Below are 6,727 nucleotides of genomic sequence, written 5' to 3'. Positions count from 1 at the left end.
TGAGACCTACTCTGCCATGGCCCTGCTGCTTGATGAGCTGGTCTTGGATTTTTTTGTGCCTCCATCATATCAGTTATTTGGGAAAGTTTGATCATCACTTCATCAAATCTTTTGTTAAAATCTACCAATGCTTCTCAGGAAAGTGCTGCTTTGATACCACTTGTAACACACCTGTTATTGATTTGGGAATTTCTGTATGGATTAAGGATAGATGATTGAATGATTTGTAAAACAATGGATTGAAAATGGAATTGAAGAGAACGAATTACAGATAAGGATCAATTTGAGTTTGATCGGATTCCTCTTGCAAGACTAAGGTTAAACTATCAAGAACTACAACTATAGGTTCCACAATACAAGATATTCAATAATCCGCTTCTCCTGACTTTTGGTTTATATATACAAGTCCAAGCTGTTAAGCCCAACTAACTAATAACTGTTCAGCCCAACTAACTAACTAACTAACAACTGTCCAGCCCACTTATAACAGCTCACCACACACCTGTTACAATACAACTATAGAAAAAATTCTTCATTTTTGATCTCTTGTTTGATCTCCACCTTCTTAAGAATCAAATGTAACTTCTTATAGTTCATGGACTCACTCTCCTGCGACAGGTCTAGAAACTCTTCCTTATAGTCATCGTTCGGTTTGAGATGACTGAAGCCAAGGGATTACACTTGGTTTATCTTTCACTTTTTACTATTATTCAAATAAAATAAAATAAAAATCACTATAAAATAAAAATCTTCCACTTTTTAATATCGCTTTTTCACCTTTCAATACTAACAATTATTATTTTTTTCTTCCAAAAAGTATAAACCACACCTAAACATAGTTTAACATTGAATTTTTTTTTTTTTAAAAAAAAATGGAAATAGTTGAGGGTTGTCAAAAGTGTCATTTTTCTAGAGCTTACAGACAGAAAAATGAGAATGCCCCCACCAGACCACCACTCCTAATATAATAAGAATAACAAGAAAGCCATAACCTGCATTTTCTTCAATTTCGGTCTGTTCAAAGTCTATTTCTCTCTCTCTCTCTCTCTCTCTCTCTCTCTGTGTGGAACTCTCGTTCATGCCAAATTGGAAAACCGTAAGAATTTGATTATTGTTCTAAAATACCCCATCGAGCTATGCCTATATTGTTTGAAACCCATGAATGTCTTCAAAGATCGCTAAATATTGGGTAAGCCATTGATTATTTTCTCAATTTCAATTTCAATTTCTCCTTCTTTGGGTTTCAAGTTTAATCTGATGCTCAAACTTGAGCGATATATTTTGACTTTCTAGTTTTGAATCTTTCTTTGTATTGATTGGTGAAAACGTTCGTGTACGTTCTTTTTGTATTTTCTACTCACTGTTATTTTAGTCAGACCTTTCGCTTGTTGGGTAATCTGTGGTATTTTTTTATTGATTTATTTATTTTTTAATATTATTATTTTTATTGATTATGCTTTGTACATAATTTTCTTTATTAGTTTTTTTTTTTAATATGTTCCTTGTACATGTCTTTATTGATTTGTGTTCATGTTTTATACATAATTAAGTAAATGGGCAGTTTTGGACTTGTCTATGTTGTTCGCAAATGCATGTTTGGAGAGTGAAATAGAGTATTCTTTGACTTGCTTTTCCTTTTGAAGCCACAATGAGGGAGAAAAAGAAACTTGGGAGTGAGCCAGTGAGTATAATATTCTTTTTTGGAAATTGAATTAAAAAATTAGGCTGCTTTATAGTACATGTCCCAATATTGAATTGGTCTGGGTGAGTGGCTTCAATGAGGAGGATTCTGAACTATACAGAGTTGCAATTAATTAAGTTCTTTGGGTTGTATTTGTGTCATGTTCTGCTAGCTCATGGATACCTTATGGAGCTGATACCAAGATCTGTTCAAGGAATAATTAATATGAACATTATTATCTCAATATCTGGTGATCTGGTGCATGTTAGGTTTGGAAGCCTACTACGAATTTAAAGGTGTACCGTTAAATCTTATAAAAATGTCAAGATCTTGACCATCATCATCTGCCTTGACAAGTCTTGAGAGTGAGAGCCACTATATATTATTTTCATGGATTGATAATTTTTTTTGATAAGTAATAACAAGTCTTATTAAAAGTGTAAGGCACCCCAAAGTACACAGGTAGAGTATACAAAATGATCACCTAACTAGAAAAGGAAAAGCGAGGAAGAAAATCATCATAACTAATCGACACCGGGGACAAAGGTGCTTCTGTCCAAAAATACAAAGTATGAAAACAAGAGTATAAAATGTCCTTCAAAGACTTCTCCAAATCCTCAAAGCACCTATTGTTCGTTTCCTGCCATAAACACCAAAAGAGGCATGTAGGCACCATCTTCGAGACCGCAGCACTCCTCCGCCTCCCAGAAGACCACTAACAGGTTAGCAAATCAAAAACTCGTCTAGGCATCACCCAGGCCATCCCAAAGCGACTCACAATGGCATACCATAGAGCAGAAGCAACCTCACAATGCAGAAGGAGATGATCCACCATCTCCTCGCTTTTTTTGCACATGCAACATCTGTTTATCACAATAACATGACGCTTCCTTAGATTATCCAAAGTTAGAATTTTACCTGGTGCCGCCGACTAAGCAAAAAAGACCGATCTCGGAAGAGCCTGTGTCCGCCACACACTCTTCCAAGGGAAGCACCTACCTTCATTACAAGCCAAAGAATAAAAGTGGGCCTTGACCTCGAAGAGACCCCTTTTGGAGGAGATCCACCACAATTTATCTTCACACCATCGTCTCACTCTAAGTGAACGCAATACCTGGAGAAATGACAGAAAGACTTCCAATTCCAAATCATGTGCCTTTCTAATGAAACTCACATTCCATTGATTTGAACCTCCCAACACCTCCATATTAGCCGCAACTAAGGCATCCTTCACACAAGCAATACCAAATAAAACTGAAAGGCTACCTTGAGCACTGTATCTCCACACCACAAGTCATGCCAAAATCTAATCCTAGTCCCATCCCCCACTACATGTCTAGTAAAGCCTTTGAAAGTCTCCCACTGTTTCCTGATATTCTTCCACAACCCAACCCCAAAAGCTCATCCAAGCACAAGAGAGCACTACCCGCCCCATAAGCTCCCATACTTCGAGTCTACCACCACTCTCCACCAAGCATCTCTCTCAATCCCATAACGCCACAACCATTTCCCTAAAAGTGCGCGGTTAAACACCATTAAGTTTCTGATGCCCAACCCTCCCTCTTTGATAGAAGTGCAAACCTTCGCCCAATTCACTAGGTGAAACTTGAACTCTTCACCTATACCACCCCATAAAAAATTGCGTTGTAACTTCTTGATGTGCTTACAACATTCACCGGGATAGGAAAAAGAGAAATAATATGTGGGCAAATTAGGCAGGGTACTCCTGATAAGGGTGACGCTCCCACCCTTCGATAAATACATCATTTTCCAGCCGGCAAACTGGTATTCTAGCTTCTCTATAATGCCATCCCAAATATGCTTGACCTTATAAGAGGCCCCCAACAGAAGACCAAGATACTTCATTGACAAAGAGTCAACCCTGCAACCTAAGATATCGGCTAACCTACCCACTTGCTCCACATTCCCCACTGGAATTAAAACCGACTTAGCTAGGTTTACCTTCAACTCAGAGGCGGCTTCTAACAACAAAAACACACTCTGCAAATAACGCAACTGGCTGGGCATAGCATTGCAAAAGATCAAGGTGTCATCAGCAAACAGAAGATGTGAGAAAGAAGTATTACCTACTTTCAATCCTTCTAACAAACCCCCATGCACCGCCACTGAAATCATCTTACTCAAGGCCTCCATCACAAAGACAAACAACAAAGGAGAAAGAGGATCTCCTTGTCTCAAACTCCTGGAACTACTAAAAAACACCATTAGGGGAACCATTAACCAGAATCGCGAACCGTACCGAAGAAATGCAATGTTCTATCCAAGAGCACCATGTCCTCCCAAAACCACACCTCCTAAGCACATAAAGCAGAAAATCCCAATTCACATGATCATAAGCTTTTTCTAGATCCATCTTACAAATCACTTCTGGCTCCTCTGACCTCAGCCTACTATCAAGGCATTCATTAGAAATCAAAATAAGATCTAGGATTTGCCTACCCTTAATGAAGGCACTTTGCGACTTGGAGATAATTTTGTCTAAAACAATCTTCAATCTGTTTGCTAACACCTTAGCAATGATTTTGTAGATACCTCTCACAAGACTAATTGAGCGGAAATCTTTGACGTCAATAGCACCTGGAACCTTCGGAATAAGCGAAATGAATGAAGCATTAAGGCTTTTTTCGAACATCCCTCCTGCATGAAAAGTCCCGAACACTTCATAATATCCAAACTCAGAACATCCCATCAAACTTGGAAGAAGGCCATATAAAACCCCTCGGGACCCAATGCCTTATCACCATTCATCTTGAACACTACCTTCCTAACCTCTTCCTTTTCAAAGTCTCTCTCCAACCAAACTGCCTCAACCTCCAAAATGGAATCAAAGGATATACCATCCACCTTAGGCCTCCACTTGCATTGCTCAGAAAAAAGATTTTGATAGAACTTAACAATGTGCTCACTGATCTTTGTCTGGTTAGAAGAAGGATTGTTTCCATTCATAAGAGTGTCAATAGCATTATGCCTTCTATTAGAGTTGGCTATGGAGTGAAAGAATTTAGTGCACTTATCCCCCTCCTTTAACCATAACACCTTAAATTTCTGCCTCCAACTCACTTCCTCCATAAGAGTATACTTCTCTAATTCTCGGACCACCTTTGTCTTCCTCATTAACTCCTCCACATTCAAGCCCTACTTTCTTCATGCATGTCAAACGCCTGAAGATCTTCAAGGAGAATTCTCTTATTCCTTTCTATATTGCCAAACACCTCCTCATTCCACCTCTTTAAATCTAGCTTCAAAGCCTTGAGCTTGCGAGCAAGAACAAAACTCGGTATGCCTTGGAAAACATAGGAATCCCACCACTGTTTCACACGAGCCACAAACCCCTCCGCTTTAAGCCGCATGTTTTCAAACTTGAATGGCCTTCTCCCCCTGGACACATCCCTCATATCAAGAAGAATTGGGAAGTGATCCGAACAAAGTCGTGGAAGCCTCTTTTGCATAATCCCTGGAAACCAGGCTTCCAACTCTGGGGACACAAGAAATCAATCTATCCTTGACTGCATTGGAGGATCATGAGAAATCGACCAAGTGAAGAAACCCCCAGCAAGAGGAAGGTCCATCAACCCTTCTTCAGAAATAAGCTTTGAGGACTCCATCATAGCAGAATCCAGGTTAGCAGTGCCTAACCTTTCACTAGGGAACCAAGGTACATTGAAATCTATCCCTATGCACCACGGCAAGCTCCACAAACTTAGGACACCTGCCAACTCATCCCAAAGAAGCCTTCTATCCTATCAGAATTCAGACCATTCACCGAACACTCCAAATTCCTGACCTTCCTCTTACCCTTTGTACTGCTACTCAAATTGGCTACCATTGCGTTATTGCAGCGTTCCTCCTCTAGAAAAGTCAAAAGAGCCAACAATTGCAGTTTATGTCCCACATACGATATCCCCACAATAGGATAAATCTCACTTGCACACGGTGTAACCCAATCCGAGTAACCTGACACACCCCTGAACTAGGAGTGAATTTAGAGGGGCTTTCCTATCAACACCCATGTCACCTACCTCCTCTTCCTCCCTGCATCTTCGTCCCAACCCATCAATATTACCCATTAACTGGATCTCCTCCCTTGTCTCTACCACTTCAGAGGACCCCACCGACTATTGGTAGGAACAAAAACAAGGGGGGTGCGAACTACAGGTATGCCAAAATTAAGCACCTGTTCTCAATCCTAGTTCAACTCACCAAGAGACCATGGCACCATCGTTCTGTCCTCAATCCCCGGAGGCACCCGCACCCCTATAGAAGTCCTTCCCGACAGACTCAATGGCGCTCCGTCCTTCTGTGAGCCGTCGGGCTCCTCACCATTGATCTGGATTGCAAAAATCGGCATCCTCAGAGGTGTTTCGACCACCTTTGTTGAACCCAGTCCGCTGGAAACCTCCCTAGCCTTCTCGGTCACCGTCACCAGCAACAATGCGGCCTTTTTCGGTATGCCCAGGCCGCCGGTCTTTACACCGGCCAATAGATCCCCTTGCACCCAGTTGGCTTTGACGGAGACATCCCCGCCGGAAATCTCTCTGGCCTCCTCTGTTGAGCCCAGCTCACCGGAGCACCCTCCATCCTTCACAAACACGTTTGCCGGCAAGACCCCTTCCTTATTTGGTAGGCTCATGTTGCTGGTCTTCCCTCGGGCTAGTGAAAACGCTCTATCCCAATTGACAATGCCAGAAGACGATGTCCCTGGGTCCCTTGCCATGTGCGATTGTGACTTCTCCGATTGTGACTTCTCCTACAACAGGAATGAGCAAAGTCTGGGTCTTCTCCCATTCGACCCATAACACCCTGGGCCTCTGTCTTGGCCCACACCTAGGCCCACACCAGCCTTAGGCTTAAATAAGGCCACCTTCTTCTTAGTCTTGAACCTTCTTCAAGGGTCGTGGACCTTTGCCCTCAACTCCAACCTTCTTCTTCCCTTTTTGGGCTATAACCCAAGGGACAATAGGGCCCCCGACTCCTTGACCAAGCCCACTTATCTCGGCATTTTTAAGTACCAGGTCCATCTTTCCC

Source organism: Corylus avellana, chromosome 6 (genome assembly GCF_965113065.1).
Source record: "Corylus avellana chromosome 6, dhCorAvel1.hap1.2, whole genome shotgun sequence".
Lineage (NCBI taxonomy): Eukaryota > Viridiplantae > Streptophyta > Magnoliopsida > Fagales > Betulaceae > Corylus > Corylus avellana.
This window is presented reverse-complemented; position numbering follows the sequence as displayed.